Source organism: Heteronotia binoei, chromosome 21, assembly GCF_032191835.1.
Source record: "Heteronotia binoei isolate CCM8104 ecotype False Entrance Well chromosome 21, APGP_CSIRO_Hbin_v1, whole genome shotgun sequence".
NCBI lineage: Eukaryota > Metazoa > Chordata > Lepidosauria > Squamata > Gekkonidae > Heteronotia > Heteronotia binoei.
Genome location: NC_083243.1, coordinates 119,599,540 through 119,618,101, shown reverse-complemented (window position 1 = coordinate 119,618,101; position 18,562 = coordinate 119,599,540).

The window sequence follows — 18,562 nt, the reverse complement described above, 5'->3', positions numbered from 1 at the left end:
TCTTTATCTTGGAGAAACGTCGACTGCGGGCTGACATGACAGAGGTTTACAAGATTATGCATGGCATGGAGAAAGCAGAGAAAGAAATACTTTTCTCCTTTTCTCATGATACAAGAACTCGTGGGCATTCGATGAAATTGCTGAGTAGTCGGGTTAGAATGGATAAAAGGAGGTACTTCTTCATCCAAAGGGTGATTAACATGTGGAATTAACTGCCACAGGTGGTGGTGGCTACAAGCATAGCCAGCTTCAAGAGGGGGTTAGATAAAAATATGGAGCAGAGGTCCATCAGTGGCTATTAGCCACAGTGTGTATATATATGTATATGTGTATATCTGTGTGTGTGTGTGTGTGTGTGTATATATATATATATATATACACACACACACACACACACACACACACACAATTTTTGGCCACTGTGGGACACAGAGTGTTGGACTGGATGGGCCATTGGTCTGATCCAACATGGCTTCTCTTATGTTCTTACAAGGTAAAAACAAATGCATTGGCAAGATGATGAGTACAGTTTCATCCTACAAGAGCAAATTTGAGCTAATGATGGCTGACTTTGCAAACAACACTTTTGATCATTTTCCTAATACACAGGACCATCTGGGACAATATCCTAATTTCGTTTTTCAGATCAAGAAGTATGTGACACAAATCTGCTCTGTTATCCAGGAATTCAAAAAAAGATTCTGTGACTTCCAAAGAATTGAAAAAGTTGTGGAGTACTTGTCATACCCATTCAAAGCAGATAGGGAGATTAAGGAAACTGCAGCTGCTATCAGTAAAAATTACTCATTGAACAAGGCATCTCTTGAAAATGAAATAGTAACCCTTAAAAATGACATTTTTCTCAAGACCCATGCTGAGCAAGAATAGTTTTGGAAGCTAGTGCCTAGAGACAAATTTCCCAACTTGAGAAGATGCAGTGAAGCTGTACACTCCAGTTTCAGTTCAACTTATTTGTGTGAATCTGCATTTTCCCATTTGAAAATTACAGAGTACACAGCGTTCCAACATGACAGACGAACATCTCCAGGATTCCCTGAGACTGGCCCTCACGCAATATTCACCCAACTTCAAAAAGCTGGTGGATGAAATGCAGGCTCAGACGTCTCACAATTAGGAGCGAAGTTTTGCAGATTGAGCAAGATCAGCCTGGATCAATCCTTGACCTACATTTAACACAAATTATTCAATAAAAGTTAAAGTTATTAAGACAGTTTTGTTTTTGTTTTTGTTTTTTTGCTTTTGGAGGCTAATTTACCAAGAAGTGCATGCCCTCACCTCATACTCTCCACCATTCACGCCAGAGTACGCTCTTCTGAACCTTGTAGGCGCCTCACGCGCTCCTGACCACACAGAAGAACTAGTTTCACACATGTTCGTAGCAGCTAAATTCGCAATTGCCCTGGTTTGGAAGCAACAAACTCCTCCTTCGAGACAGGCACGGTGGCTGAAATTGTGGGATTATTTTGTCTTCGATAAGCTCACCTATGATTTGGATCCTTGTTGCTCCTCCCAAACCGCTTCCCTAGACTTTATGTGCAAATAGCGTGCCTTTATTGATAAAGTCTCGAAGGACAGCAGGAACCCTAATGACTCATACCATGCTATTTTGATGTCATGTCAACTAATGTTGTAAGTAGCCTTTAATAGCTAACGTTGTATGTTTCCATTTCCCTATTTTATATTGGTATATGCTACACATCTGTTGATGTCTCATCACTATTGTACCTTGAACTTTATATTAATAAAGCTTTTCAAAATTTAAAAAAAAGACAGTTAAAGAAAGTTATAACAATAAAAATGTAAGAAAAATTGTTCGCAGTTCTTTCTGGATCTTCGTCTGTTTTGTTTTTGCTTATTTTGCTTACCAGTAAATGACAGAAGGTGCATTGTAAATTGGGGGGGGAGTGTGGGGGGTGGAACCCAACTTTGGTGGATTAAAATCTAATTCGAAACTAATTTGAAACTTAATTTTCATGGTGGTAGATCACCAGCATTTTTGTCCGGAAAAAATAGATCATGACCTGTTCGAAGTTGGACATGCCTGATTTAGGCTGATTACTGTGTCTTATTGGTTTTAATCTATTCTTAATGATGTATTATATGATACTACGTTGTACACTGCCCTGAGCCCTGTCTTTTTGGAGGAGGGCAGTTGAAAAACAAATTTGAATTTGAAAATTGAATTTAATAATAAATTTTAAAATAGTATGACACTGGTGAAATTCGCTCTCCAAATTCGCTCTCCAACAGGAAGCCCGTTTGAAAGTTACAAGAGACCGGGCCTTCTCCATAATGGCTCCATGTTGGTGGAACCAGCTGCCGGAAGAAGTAAGGGCCCTGCGGGATCTTGCCCAGTTCCGCAGGGCCTGTAAGACATCCCTCTTCCGGCTGGCCCACAACTAATCGGCACAGAGCACTGAGTACTGAACATCGAACACGGAACATCAAATATTGAACATGCAATCGATGAGTGTAGCTGTAGGTCCGCTTTGTGATTTTAATGTCTATGTATATAACAAATGTTTAGATTTTTAACTATAACTTATGAAATGTTGATTTTAATGCTTAATTTTAGATTTTATGTTAGTTTTATATATTGTAAGCCTCCCTGAGCCACCTAGTGGGAAGGGCGGGATATAAATCTTAGATAAATAAATAAATACTACCAAAAGATACAGAAGCAAGTTGTCAGCCTATCAGCAACTAATCCAGGATGCTCAAGCTGCTCAGGGCATGGTACACATTGGTAAACATTATAACTGCTATATACAACACCAGCATTACACTAGTGTTTTCTTTAGCATACAAATATTTATACTCCAGTGGAGACCCAAAGTAACTTATAATAGTAATAATAAATTTTAATTTACATCCCGCCCTCCCCGCCGAAGCAGGCTCAGGGCAGCTCACAAGACAGTACATCATACCATGATACAACAATAAAATTCAAAACAATGACAATTAAAATACAATTACATATAAAACAACATTAGATTAATAATTTAAAACCACAATAACATACTATGGTGCTACAGTCTTGATGTGCATATAGATCTCATTTTTATGTTGAAGCAATGGTTCCACCTTAAAAGGTCAGTTGGAAGAGGATGGTTTTGCAAGCCCTACGGAACTGATTAAGGTCCGGTAGGGCCCGCACTTCCTCTTGTAGCTGGTTCCACAATTGGGGTGCTGCTATCGAGAAGGCCCGTTCCCTTGTCGCTTTTAATTTGGCCTCCTTTGGCCCAGGGATTGTCAGCAAATGTTTTTAACTAGATCTCAGTGCGCTCTGGGGAACATATGGGGGTAGGCAGGTCCTCAGCCATATAGGGCTTGAAAGGCAATAACCAGCACCTTGTAACGAACTCGGTACACAATTGGCAGTCAGTGCAGTTCCCGCAGCCTAGGCTGTACATGTTCCCACCTAGGGAGTCCCATTAACAGCCTGGCTGCCACGTTCTGCACTAGCTGCAGTTTCTGAGTTCGACACAGGGGCAGCCCATGTAGAGGGCATTACAGTAGTCTAGCCTCGAGGTGACCGTTTTATGGATCACTGTTGCCAGGTCGCCACGCTCCAGAAAGAGAGCCAACTGCCTCGCCCGCCTAAGATGAAAAAAGGCGGATTTAGCAGTGACTGCTATCTGGGCTTCCATTGTCAGAGAAGACTCCAGTAGCACCCCCAAGCTCTTCACCCTGCGCACTGCTTCCAGTGGCGCACCATCAAAAGCTGGTAGGGGGATTTCCCTTCCCAGACTGCCGCGACCTAGGCAAAGGACCTCTGTCTTCGCTGGATTTAACTTCAGTCCACTCTGCCTAAGCCAACTTGCCATGGCTTGCAACGCCAGGTCTAGATTTTCAGGGACATCGTCAGTCTGGCCGCCAATCAATAGATAGAGCTGGGTGTCATCAGCATACTGGTGACAACCCAGCCCATATCTCCAGGCAATCTAGGCAAGGGGGCGCATGTAGATGTTAAACAACATCGGGGAGGGGACCGCCCCCTTATTCCCTTCTCCTCCATTTTATCCTCACAACAGCAAACTTGTCAAGTAGGTTAATCTAGGGTGACCATAATGTCTGAAGGCCAGCCAGGGACACGTGGGGGGGGGGGAGGTAGGGGTGCGCGCACGCGGAGCGCGTCCGCCGCCGGAAACAGGAAGTGACGTCACTTCCGGTGACGTCACTTCCGGTGACGTCATGCCACCACAGGAAACAGGAAGTGACATCACTTCCTGTGACATCATTTCCCCACGTCACCTGCCGGAAATGGGAAGTGACATCACTTCCTGTGACATCATTTCCCCCAAATGCCACTGCCGGAAACAGGAAGTGACTTCACAGCACTTCCTGTGACATCCCCAAAAATCCCCCAAATATCACCGCCGGAAACAATGGCCCCTCCAGTCCAACACTCTGTGCCACATAAAAATATAAGAGAAGCCCTGTTGCATCAGACCAATGGCTCATCCAGCCCACCACTCTGGTCACATAAGAACATAAGAGAAGCCCTGTTGCATCAGACCAATGGCTCATCCAGTCCACCACTCTGGTCACATAAGAACATAAGAGAAGCCCTGTTAGATCAGGCCAGTGGCCCCTCCAGTCCAACACTCTGTGTCACATAAGAACATAAGAGAAGCCCTGTTAGATCAGGCCAGTGGCCCCTCCAGTCCAACACTCTGTGTCACATAAGAACATAAGAGAAGCCCTGTTGGATCAGGCCAGTGGCCCCTCCAGTCCAACACTCTGTGTCACATAAGAACATAAGGAGAGAAGGAAGGGAGGAGGGAGGGAAGGGAAGGGAAGGGAAGGGAAGGGAAGGGAAGGGAAGGGAAGGGAAGGGAAGGGAAGGGAAGGGAAGGGAAGGGAAGGGAAGGGAGGAAGGGAGGAAGGAAGGAAGGAAGGAAGGAAGGAAGGAAGGAAGGAAGGAAGGAAGGAAGGAAGGAAGGAAGGAAGGAAGGAAGGAAGGAAGGGAGGAGGGAGGGAAGAAAGGAAGGGCCCCCCCTGCTTTCGGCCCCCCTACCTGCTTCCAGGGCGGCGGAGAGTCCAGCGGCGGCGGCGAGTCCTGCGGCGGCGGCCTCTCCTACGCTTCCCTGGCCTCCGCCGGGCCCCGCGCGCGGGCGGGGAAGGCGGCGAGGGAGGGAGCTGCCGGCGCTGGCCTCTGGAGGCCTCCAGGGACCAGCGCCGGCTGCTCCGCGGCCTCTCCGCGGCCTCCGCTGGTCGCTGGGGGCCCTCCAGAGACTCTGGAAGGCCCCCAGCGACCAGCGGAGGCCACGGAGAGGCCTTCGCTGGTCGGCGCTGGTCCCGGAAGGCCCTCCAGAGTCTCTGGAAGGCCTTCCGGGACCAGCGACGGCTGCTCCGCGGCCTCTCCGCGGCCTCCGCTGGTCGCTGGGGGCCCTCCAGAGACTCTGGAAGGCCCCCAGCGACCAGCGGAGGCCGCGGAGAGGCCTTCGCTGGTCGGCGCTGGTCCCGGAAGGCCCTCCAGAGGCTCTGGAAGGCCTTCCGGGACCAGCGCCGGCTGCTCCGCGGCCTCTCCGCGGCCTCCGCTGGTCCCTGGAGGCCCTCCAGAGATTCTGGAGGGCCTCCAGGGACCAGCGGAGGCCGCGGAGAGGCCTTCGCTGGTCGGCGGTGGTCCCGGAAGGCCTTCCAGAGGCTCTGGAAGGCCTTCCGGGACCAGCGCCGGCTGCTCCGCGGCCTCTCCGCGGCCTCCGCTGGTCCCTGGAGGCCCTCCAGAGACTCTGGAGGGCCTCCAGGGACCAGCAGAGGCCGCGGAGAGGCCTTCGCTGGTCGGCGCTGGTCCCGGAAGGCCTCCCGGGACCAGCGCCGGCTGCTCCGCGGCCTCTCCGCGGCCTCCGCTGGTCCCTGGAGGCCCTCCAGAGACTCTGGAGGGCCTCCAGGGACCAGCGGAGGCCGCAGAGAGGCCTCCGCTGGTCGGCGCTGGTCCCGGAAGGCCTTCCAGAGGCTCTGGAAGGCCTTCCGGGACCAGCGCCGGCTGCTCCGCGGCCTCCGCTGGTCGCTGGAGGCCCTCCAGAGTCTCTGGAGGGCTTCCAGCGACCAGCGGAGGCCACGGAGAGGCCTCCGCTGGTCGGCGCTGGTCCTGGAAGGCCTTCCAGAGGCTCTGGAAAGCCTTCTGGGACCAGCGCCGGCTGCTCCGCAGCCTCTCCGCGGCCTCCGCTGGTCGCTGGAGGCCCTCCAGAGTCTCTGGAGGGCTTCCAGCGACCAGCGGAGGCCACGGAGAGGCCTCCACCACCGCCGCCGGGCCCCGCGCGCGGGCGGGGAAGGCGGCGAGTGAGGGAGGGGGCGTCCCTGCGCGTGCGCAGGGGCCCTGCGCAGGCGCAGGGACGCTCCCTCCCTCACTCGCCGCCTTCCCCGCCGGCGCCCGCGGCCCACCGCCTCCGGGGCTGGCTAAACCGGGACCTCTAAATGGTCCCGGTATAGCCAGCCCGGGAGGCGGGAATAGGGGGCCAGAACCGGGACATTCCCGGGCTCCCGGGACGGTCTGGCCACCCTAGGTTAATCTGACAGAGGGATGCAGCATTTACACTACATTAAATAATGCATTTTGCAACTGGATTTTTGCTATTCTTGCACAGTAAACATTCAGTTGCATAACGCATTATTTAGTGTAGTGTGAATGCACCCAGAGAGTGTCTAATATCACCAAGTAAGCTTCCTTAGCAGAGTGGAGACTAAACCTGGATCTCCCAGACTCTGGCACTTTCATATCAACACTGCATTAGACAATATCCAGTTTATCAAATACACACACATTACTTCCACACTTCATATATCTGCTGCAAGAAGAAACTGATTTCATACCAGTGAATTATGAAACAGTCATGCTACTGGCCCCAGCCATGGAAAATATGTATGTAAAATGGGGGAGGGGAGAGGTTCCCACCTGATATCACAGCAGCATCACAGCAGACATGAGCTACTTTAACAAATATCTATAAACTGCTGCAATGTGAAAAAATATATATTTTGCCCTTCAGTGATTTTTGCCATGATGTTGGTGCATGAGACTGCATCAGTCACATCACGTTATGCCATTCTGTGATAGCATGACATAACCAGTGCAAGTAAGGACAGTGTGAACAATCTTCTGAAGCAGAAAAAGTGCATTGCTCTCTTAAAGTCCCTTTGTATTACCATTTTCAATGTTTTACTACCTCTGTGCACACACACATAACCCCTAGATTAATCTTGGCGCATGCATGACTGGAAATGGGAGGTCACATACGAGGCCTTTTGGCCATGCTTACAGCCTTTTGTATGGAAAAGAGAACACATAGTGAAAACTTTTTTCACTCTTACAATCAATAGGTGAAAATCCATTGGTAAATAAAGAGAGGGAGAAAAATAAAGACCAAAAATACAGATTCACAAAGTAATATTCCCAAGAAATACTGAGAATTTTTTGCTTTTCCCACCTGATATATCTTTCTTCGAATGTTGTAGAAGGTTAACAGAGCAGATGAAAAGCAAAATCAGGAAAAAAAACAAATGCCACAACAACCAGAATTAGTTTTTGGCCGTTTCCTGCATCATAAAAGCAATAGTTCAATATCCACCCCTAAATACATTATTATAACTCCTGAAGTCACAACTACAATGTTATCATATTTATATCATTCTCTTCATTTAAGAACGTCAAAATATTGGATTTTGTCAACTGCTGTAGTCTACTTTTCTCCAATGTTGGTCCAAAGCAGCTCAAATAAAATATGCAACAACCTACAAAATAGCAGGAATAATTAAAACAATCCATCCATAAAAGCAGAAATAACCACACACAAAAGCAGAAATAACCACACACAATCAAAATCTAGCCATTCAGATGCTCAAAAGTTCTAAACAGAGGACCTTTGCAACCTTCCAGAACACAGACTGGGAGAGAGCACCCCACATTTCCTGCAGAAGCTTATTTCAAATGTTTGTGAAATGTCACAGTAAACACTCTGGAATGGACTGACAATGTACATAACTCATTAATCAATGGGGTAGCCAGGAAATATTGCTGGGAAGAATGCAAATAGAACACCAGAAGTATTTGAAGAGGTGCTTATTAAGATATATATGTGGATCTAGTAAAACTAGCTCTTTATACTGAGCTTGGGAAAAACCAAGATAAGTCTTTCAAAACAGGGGAAACACAGGTTAAGATAAATCATAACAGCTAATAAATAACCTAAAACATGTTGCACTAATTCTAGTTTTAAGGTTGTATTTTACAACAGCCTGTAAGAACACATTACAGTAAGCAAGCCTAATTGTTGCAGTATCTTAGATCAATATGAAGAGAAAAATACATTACTCCAATTCAACATTCAATTATATTTCTGTCTTGAAATCTGATGTCCAACTGAATAAGTTTTTGCAGGAAGCATCAAGTTGGAGCCACCTTCCTGTAACCCCATAGGGTTTTCAAGGCAAGTTACTTCAGGAACTGGTGTGCCATTGCTTGCCTATGCTTAGCAACCCTGGTATTCCTTGATAGTCCAAATCTAACCAGGGCTTAATTTCCAAGATGAGATCAGGCTATCCAGTTCACAATTATTAAAAAGGGACAAAACGCAATATTGTGTTCCACACCAAGCATAACACTAACTCAAAAAAGTCTTTTATGGGAATTACAGTCACCATACAAAATACAGTGTTCAAGGGGTGAGAGCACAGTTTGAGTTATTATATGTCCTTCCTTAAAGTTAAAAATTAAACCCAGTTTTTTACAGACACCAGAGATCTTCAGTCTGGGGGGCAGAGTTTATAGTCAATTCTATAGTTACCTATAAAGTGAAAGTACACACACAATTCCTCAAAAGTTAAGGCATAACTAATATGTGGTAAGAAATACTGAGTAAGCACTCTTACTTCAAAATATAAGACCATAAGCGCTTACAGGATCCAATCAAGGTCTTCGGGTCCAGTATTCTTTGCAAAAATCTCAGCAAACAACAAACACTGGGACACATACAATCCAGTGATCTCACGAGCAAACCAATACTAAGTGGGAATACATCAAAGCGACAGCCACGCTCTCACTGTTGACCGGCCTCATCCCAAAAATGCACATCACCTCTCCATTGTAGGATTGAGTTCCTGCTTAATCATCACAGGGCTGTGTTTGCAAATACACAACTAGTAAGCAAAGTAAGAAAAAGAGCCCAAAATGGCAACAAGGGTTTATCATCAATAGGCGGGGCGGCGGTGACCGAACCTGTTTAAGTTAAGAAACATCCGCATGTACCTGCCGTTCGCACTCGGCGATGATCTCGTGCTGGCGGAGAAAGGCGAAGTGCAGCTGTCCTCCCCTCACCTTTGAGCGCAGGACGAACACAGAGTAAGAAAAAGCGGCGCCACGGCCCGGAGAAGCTGCAGCCCAAGCTGCCTCTTCTGCCCGCCTGTCTCCACGAAGCACCCGGCGCCTCCTTAGCTGCCACACGCACCATCTACCTCGCTGGCTCTGCTGCCTGGCTAGCCAGGGACTCCCGCCACTGTAACTGCCGCCTCCCCCTCCTCCAGAAGCCCCGCTCGGCGCGTTTCCCCAGGCGAGGCGTCCACTATTGCCCTTTTCACGCAGGAAGCAGCAGCAGCCCCAGTTGAGATGCTAGCAGCCACGAGCCGGTGTCTGCCCCTCCGCCCCGCCTCCACTGCCGCCGCCGCCGCCGCCGCCTCCTTCCAGTGCCTTCTGCGAGCGTACGACTGGGACCAGCCGGCACCCACTCTGGGCAGCTCCGACTGAGGGCAAGAGGATCTGTTCTCTCCCAACCAGCCATGCAATGCTGCCCACCCCGGGCCCTTAGTCCTGGGAGAAAGTATTGGTGCTAATTCTTATCATCCACCACCACCATATCCTGCCGTTTGGGGTGGGGCGGATGGTAACAACGGCAGGTCTCCATTGCAACTACCTATTTGTCTCCCTAGCCTGCTCTTCCTCTTTCCCTCCAACGAAGCTCAAAACTTTCGCATTCTTCTGCAAGAGCCGGCAAACGCAGCCTAGTCCAAGGCATGCCTGAGAGAAACATTCATTTACCTGTCCCTCTAGGCATGTGTCCTTCCAGAGCTGCCTCCAGCCCAGCTTCCCGCTCCTGCTGCTGCGCCTTTAGGGCCCCAGGAGTCTCCATAACCCCTGGGCACAGGAGGTACGCTGTCATTAACGCCCAGCTTTCTAGGGGGCTCCTGGAGGGCTGAGGCTGGATGGAAGCTACTCCTCACTCTGCACGGTTACCTTAGCAACCAGCCAGCCAACCAGCCCAACCCCCCGGGTGCGCACGTGCTTGCGTGACGCCCAATGGGGAAGTAACGGCGCGCGCTCCGGTGACTTTCAAGTCGGGGTAAAAGTGCCGGGGGTGTTTATGCTCGTTGATTTTATACGGCGGAGGTGTGCGTGTATTCGCTGTGGCAAAATCTGGCGAAGAGGGATTATAAATTCCTGCAGGGAGTTGCACTGGGAAGGCCGTACCGACTAAATACTGTTGCAATAGGACTAAGTCCGTTCAGTTACGTCTGGGGTTTGCTCCCGGCAGTTACTTCGAAATAAGCTAAAGATCGGCTTGCAGTATGAGATAAGTTATTGGGTACTGTAGCCAAACTCTGGGAGGAAAGCAGAATAGCCTTTGTTTCCTGGCTGATGGTCTCAAGGCCTTAAGCATCGAGACACGGAGATCCAGGAGCTGTGCTGAGATAGAGTCGAGTTTCTCCGCTTGAGGGGAACTACTACTGGGATATCTTGCCTTGCAGGGGTTTATAACGCAACCAAGGCATAGAGAACTGGGCGGGATATGCTCTTTGGCTGCTTTTATTTTAAATTAAACGACAGTGGCTAATCCAAATCGGGGATAGTTACCAGCCGGTCATTACGAAGCCACAGTAGGCTACAGCGCCTCTCCGTGGACTCAACGTGACCTTATAACCGTAATTCCCCACCCCGGTAGAAAGTCCACCATCTTAGCATTGCTAGTTGACCTGTCTATCGTCGATGCTCAACTGTCTTTCTAGAGCAATTGCTCTCCTGATCTGGTTACCATTCGTTTAAACTGCACCAACACATCAGTTGATATTGTGCTGCCACAATCGTTTGCAAATGGATTTTCCGATGTAGGCAAAACAATCTGGGAAATTAATGATTTCAACAGCACACAACACCCTATGATGTGTACAAGAAGCTTAAATACATACAGCAGCTCCTTTGAGCAGCTTCAGCTATGAAATGCAGTACTTAGGATGTTTTGTTTTCCTTTCCTAGACATTGAATTACTTCCTATCTTCTGACTTTTAGATCAGAGGCTTATTGGTTTGATAAGTGAAAAACTTGCTGACCAGCACATAAGTGGCCCATTTGCAGCACAGGTGCAGATATGATATCTTGCTAGGACATCATCAGATCTCCGTTGTTAATAGAAAGAGGATCTTCAGATAACAGGCTCCATCCCTCATTTGGTTCAAGGACCACAATGAATGAGACCAGGGCCAAATCTGAAGTCTGCTACAGAGTTTGTACCTCAAGCTCCTGTTCAGCCCTAAGCATCTGCAGCAGGATGTGGTTGTTGAACTCCTTAATATAGGGCCAAAAGTGGCAACATCCCCAGATTCTGCTGCAGCAATAAAAGATCAAGATACAAAGAGAAAATGGAAATATATTCATCTTGTTGCAACTAATTCTAAGCATAGTCCATATTACTGCATCCATCCTCATGTGACCAACAGGGCATGGGTTAGAACCAATTAAAGTTCCCATCTGTGGTATCTACTCCAGCATAGAATTTTCAGATCCCTGCACAACTACTAAATGCCCTAGGTGGCTCAGAGAAGTGACTCAGCCTAACCTCCCACAGAGTTATTGGGAGGATAAAATAGGTAAGCTAACCTGTAGGAGGAGGGGTGGGATTTGTAAGTGAAAGATACATTAGCCCTATTTCTATAAATCACTGAAAGCAGGGAAGATACATGGCAAAGGTTTCCTAACATAGTAAAAGTAATATTGGGGTGCAGATCCATGTTTCCTCTAAGCTGCACAGTCTTGTGAGCAAAAATTCTACTTTGTGAGCTACTGGCATTAACATTGTGAGCTACTGCCTAAATTAGTGTGCTCTGGGGTCATCTTTCCTGAGCTAAGACAAAAATGTGTGAGCTGGAAGCTAAAAATCTGTGAGCTAGCTCACTCTAACTCAGCTTAGAGGGAACACTGGTGCAGATACCAGCAGGGTCTCTCTCTCTCTCGGCTTGACTTCGCGAACGAAGATTTAAGAAAGGTGCAGTCCACGTCTGCTGCAGGCTCGCTGGTGGCTGACAAGACCAATGCGGGACAGGCAGGTCCGGCCACAGTGGCTGCAGGGAAAAGTCTGATTTGGGATTGGTGCTGTAGCAGTACGATTTTTCCTCAATCTCCTTTTATCCTCAAGACCAGCTATGCATGCGTTCTCAAAGAAGAGACAGCCTGGTGGATGGTGTGCCTCCATGCTTTGCGATCTGAGGCTAGGACAGACCACTGGTGATGGTTGATGCAACAGATACCAAGGGATTTCTTCAAGGAGTTCTTGTACCTCTTCTTTGGTGCCCCTCTATTTCGATGGCCGGTGGAAAATTCGCCATACAGGGCAATTTTGGGAAGGCGGTGGTTTTCCATCCTGGAGATATGCCCTGCCCAGCACAGCTGCGTCTTCAACAACAATGCCTCAATGCTTGTAACCTCCGCCCGCTTGAGGACTTCAGTGTTGGTCACAAAGTCACTCCAGTGGATGTTGAGGATGGTGCGAAGACAGCGTTGATGAAAGCGCTCGAGTCGCAGGTGATGACGGTATAAAACCCGCGATTCGGAGCCGTAGATGAGGGTTGTCATCACAACTGCTTTGTAAACATTGATCTTTGTGCCTTTTTTCAGATGCTTGTTGCTCCACACTCTTATGCAGTCGGCCAAATGCACGGTTTGCCTTTGCCAGTCTATTGTCAATCTCCTTGTTGATCTTGGCGTCTGAGGAGATGATGCACCCCAGGTAGCTGAACTGCTGGACTGTCTTCAGAACTGATTCACCCACAGTGATGCAAGGAGGGTGATAATCTTCCTGGGGTGCAGGCTGGTGGAGAACTTCTGTCTTCTTCAGACTAACTTCTAGGCCGAATAGCTTGGCAGCCTCTGCAAAGCAGGACGTCATATGCTGCAGAGCTGATACCGAGTAGGAGACAAGTGCAGCATCAGCAGCAAACAGTAGCTCTCGGATAAGTTTTTCCATTGTCTTGGAGTGGGCCTTTAGTCGCCTCAGGTTGAACAGGCTGCCATCGGTGCGATAGCGGATGTAGACACCATCGTCGTCATCTAAATCTACTGCGACTCTTTGAAGCATCATGCTAAAGAAGATCGTAAAGAGAGTTGGCGCGAGAACACAGCCTTGCTTTACACCTGTGCGTATTGGGAAGGGCTCTGAGAGATCGTTGCAGTGTCTGACTTGGCCTTGCTGGTCTTCATGTAGCTGGATGACCATACTGAGAAACCTTGGGGGACATCCTTAACGTTCCAAGATTTGCCACAGGCTGTTCCTGCTAACGGTATCAAAAGCTTTGGTAAGGTCGACAAAAGTCACATATAGACCCTTGTTCTGTTCCCTGCATTTCTCTTGGAGCTGCCTGAGAACAAATACCATGTCGGTGGTGCTCCTGTTAGCCCTGAAGCCACACTGGCTCTCTGGGAGGAGTTCTTCTGCAATGGTGGGCACCAGTCTGTTCAGGAGTATTCTGGCAAGGATTTTGCCTGTGATGGAGAGCAGGGTTATCCCCCGGTAGTTGGAGCAGTCTGACTTTTCCCCTTTGTTCTTATTTAGAGTAATGATGGTTGCATCGCGAAAGTCCTGTGGTAGTTTGCCTTGTTCCCAGCAGGTGACAAGTACTTTGTGAAGTGTGCTATGTAGTACTATGCCCCCATGCTTCCAGATCTCTGGTGGGATTCCATCAACTCCCGCTGCCTTGCCACTTTTCAGTTGCTTGATGACAAGCAGTGTAAGTAACAACAAATACTGCCCTCTGGCTTCTGTTGGTAGTAGCAATTTTTTCCCATGGAGCTTAGTTGGCTAAACGTATATCCCAACTGGGCTAGTCAGGAATAGAGGTAGAAGGCTGTGCATGAAAGGCTTTATACTTTTTCCTTCATCCTATGTAGACCAAATTTTTATATTTGAAGATGGTGTAAGCATTTACTTTTCCCAACCACTGAAAGTATCTGCATGTCCACAAGTGCCTGGCTCTGTTTACATTTAATAGTAGCAGTATGTAATCTGCGGGAGAGGGGAAGAAATCTAAGCCTACAGTGATGTCTCAAGACACAAGGAAAATAACCTGGAAAAACTCCCAAAACCGTGTGTAATTTAAGACTATCATAAATGGTTATCTGGAGGAAAAACAGCCATCTTATACTTCTGTGTTGTCCTTTCATATCCAAACAATGACCGAAACATAGTTAAAAGGTGATATGAGACACAGGAGAGAAACTAAATTATTTAACCTTACCTGTATTGAGAATGAGATGCTACAGTAATTATCCACCTCCATTGTTTATGTCTGCCCAGATGCTCTCACTGAGATGGAAAAGTCTTCTAGGGTTTCTAATCTGTCTGAATTTTATTTTAAAGTCATGGTAATATAGAATACAATTATATTTAAATATGCAGCTGGGATTGTCATATTTCTGGCTTCCAAAGCTGAGTGATAATTTGCACATGATGTCAATCAAACTGCTAATTATACAGATCAGTCGCATTACATTAGCATTCCTAAATTTTGTGATTTCTAACAGGTGCACTAACTTAGTTTACTTCTATATACTTACTTTTATTAGTAGCTGTTTTTTCTTTGCCAAAAAAGTTGAGCTACTCACAATGCCCCAGTTTCTGTTCTCCAAACAGTTCTCCACATGTGAGATTAGGTCACTACTCTATCCCTGTCATCTGATGTCTAAGACAGCTCACATGAAACAAATGGCACTTGAAGACTAATCTTGCCAACTGGCCTAGAGAAAAATATCCTGATGCTGAAGATGATATACTCTTATGAGGAACTGATGCAAACAAGAGCAGACCTAGGCTTCTTGTCAGTGGGTTGCACTGGCATGGAGTCAAGTTTTCTGAACAGTTTAACTGATGGGCATGCAATCAAGTTTCCTGCAAAAGCTGAACTGATTGTATCCATTGTCACTTTATTTGTAATTGAGGTCTTTGGAAACTATTATTCATGACCTCATTTTGTCAGTTGGAGACATTGTTTAGATCTGGCTCCTATATTGTCAATGTCTGTATTATAATTGCATGAATGTGGTAACAAATAGTGTTGATGTGCAATTCAAAGTATTGTTTGTGTCAACTCTTTAACTGGAGAGCCAGTTTGGTGTAGTGGTTAAGTGTGCGAACTCTTATCTGGGAGAACCGGATTTGATTCCCCACTCCTCCACTTGCATCTGCTGGCATGGCCTTGGGTCAGCCATAGCTCTGGCAGAGGTTGTCCTTGAAAGGACAGCTGCTGTGAGAGCCCTCTCAGCCCCACCCACCTCACAGGGTGTCTGTTGTGGGGGAGGAAGGTAAAGGAGATTGTGAGGCGCTCTGAGACTCTTCGGAGTGGAGGGCGGGATATAAATCCAGTATCTTCTTCTATATGTTTTCAACAATATGTAACACAATATATAAATTATTGTATACATTTGCTTAGTGAAAGTGGCAATGGCATATCACACAATATTTTTCTTTTCTAAATTCTACATTCCTGTAGACTAAAATGCATCTGAAGGATCATTTCTTCATGTCTCTGACAGGACACTTTTTTTTAATGAAAACATATAAATTGATTTGTCTGTCACTCAATGAGGTCTCTAAATTCTTATACTGGTTAATATTTATCTGTGTCACAAATAAAGAAAATAATAATGAGGAATGAGATCCAATTCATAGTTAGCAAATCAACAGCATTTAGCTTTACTGATGTATATGAACCAAAGAGCTTTTATAGTACATTTGGTCTGTGCATGTAAATAATGGGAACAATCTATGACTGTCTGTCCACCTTCCTTCCCACCTTCCTGTCCAGCCCCACCCACTTCACAGGGTGTCTGTTGTGAGGGAGGAAGGTAAAGGAGGTTGTGAGCTGCTCTGAGACTCTTTGGAGTGGAGGGCAGTATATAAATCCAATATCTTCTTCTTCCTTCAACGTCTCTTTCTCACTCTTTTCCCCCAGTCTTTTTCCTACTGTTCTTTCTCTGTCTGTCTCTTTCTTATTCTTTCATTCTGTTTGTCTATCTTCCTTCCTTCCTACCACCTACACAAACATCACCCCCCTCCCAAATATTTTTAGGGCCTGTTGTATTTCTTCCTACAATGGACTTTACTGCTAGTTTGATTATAATTGTTTCTATTGTGGATTTCTCTTCACTCTGTATGTATCTCTCTGTGTGTGTGGTTGCTTCACCTTCTTTCCATGGATCTCTTCTGAGTTGTTCCCACCTGGAGGCTGTGCAACCCACACAGAGAATCACAGCAATAATAGGCAGGGGAATACAAATCACTAGGCTTCCATGAAAACCAGCCTCCAAATAAATGAAAAAAGCAAACAACGTAAACAATTAATAAATATACATATATTTGTTCAAAGTAGACCGTTATATTAGTTCTCTATGCAAAGCAAGGAATGTATTCACCGGAAACCAGTCCCAACTTCTTTCAGCAAATGAATGCTAAATTCATTCAGGAAGATCCAGCTGAAGCAAATTTGATAGCAGAACTGTTCAATATTGCTTGATATGTGCAGCCAGCAGTCCATAAAAGCAACAAGGTTGTGCTGGTGCCCTTGTTTCACGTTAACTTTGAGCTTCTCACATAATTTTCATACACTGGGTAAGAACACCAAACTGTTTCAACACTGAATAACACTTCAATAGTGTTATTCAGTTTTGCCCAACTCCATGTACTCATGCTAACTTGATCTAGAATTGCTGAGCAAATGTGATAGGGCTTATTGATATAGTATGTAGATCTTGAAACTCTGTGTCCAGAAATGCATCTTGCCCATTTGATTTAAAACTGTAATCTGAGCAAATTAATTCCAGAGAGAACTTGATAAATAGCAGCACTGATTTCATGATATGATGCTAACTGACTTATCTTTCTGGTTCTTTTATTTTTCAAGGCTCCTGATTATTTATTTACTTTATTTATATCCTTTCTTTTCATTGGGGATCCAGTGACCTCTTTGATCTCCGCTCCTCCATTTTATCCTCAAAACATTACTGTGAGGTAGGTTAGGCTGAGAGTGTGTGACTGGCCCAAGGTCACCTAGGAAGCTTCCATGACAAAATGGGGATTCAAACCTGGGTCTCCAAGTAAATAATGGGTTTTATTGTTTCTATTAGTGTCTTGTTATTTATTACTGTTCTATGATCAACTACTATTGTGCTGCCATTGTCTATTTTATTCTTTATTTTTATCTATATAATTAATTTATAACTCACCTTTTCCCCCTAATAAAGACCACAAGGAGCTTACATAGTTCTTCTGTCCCCCATTTTATCCTCACAACTACCCTGTGTGGTAGATTAGGCTGAGTGAGTATGACTGGCCCAAGGTCACCCAGTGAGTTACCCTTACATGAGTGGAGATTCAGACCTGTGCCTCCCAGATACCAGTGTGACACTCTTAACCATTACACACTTGCTCTGCAGCTTTATTTTTAGATTTAAATTGATTATTTCTTTTAAATTGTTCATTTGAGTGCTTTTTTTAAACAAGGTGTTATGTCTCTTAAATAAAGCCTCCACGTCAGTCTTCAAGTTTGTTTTATTATCTCCAAGTCAGTCAACACACACAACATAAAACCACGTCCTACAGCTGCAAGGTTCACTCCCTACTTCCTATCTTAACTTATATATAACCCTCTTAAAGGGACACCACATCTCCCCCTTTGTCAATTCATAACATAGTCCTTCATCCAAACAGGTGGTCGTCTTGTTCTTCTCGTCTTCTCTGTTGCTGCAGCTGGTGGTGCCTGTTGAGATGGTAATGGTTGTGGTACTAGTGTCTCTTGAGGTGTATCTAAGAGTTCCGGCTGATCCCTTGAATTAGTCCCCTCACAAACAGGCCCAGCCTCATTTTGAATCCCTGGTAACAAAGGAGAGTCGTCTAATTCAAAACTCCTTTCACTAGAATGTGCAGATACCAAATGAGACGGATTCCATACTCGCCCATCTGCTAATTTATAGGTATATGGTCCTCTCCTCTCAATAACCTTGAGGGGTGGGGTGAACCGACATTCCCCCTTTCATAAGATTCCCAGTCTTCTTACTCTAACAAAAGAGCCACACTCAAATTTAACATCCTTAGCACCTCTATGTCTATCTGTATATGCCCTATATTTTTCTTGCTCCTGATTCACTCTTTTCCTCAATTCTGAATCTGACACAACATGAGTCCTTGCCTTTAAAATCCCAGTAACATTTAACTTGGTACTCATCTCCCACCCATGCAACAATTCTGCTGGGGATCTTTGTGTTATGCCTTGTTGCCCTATATACTTC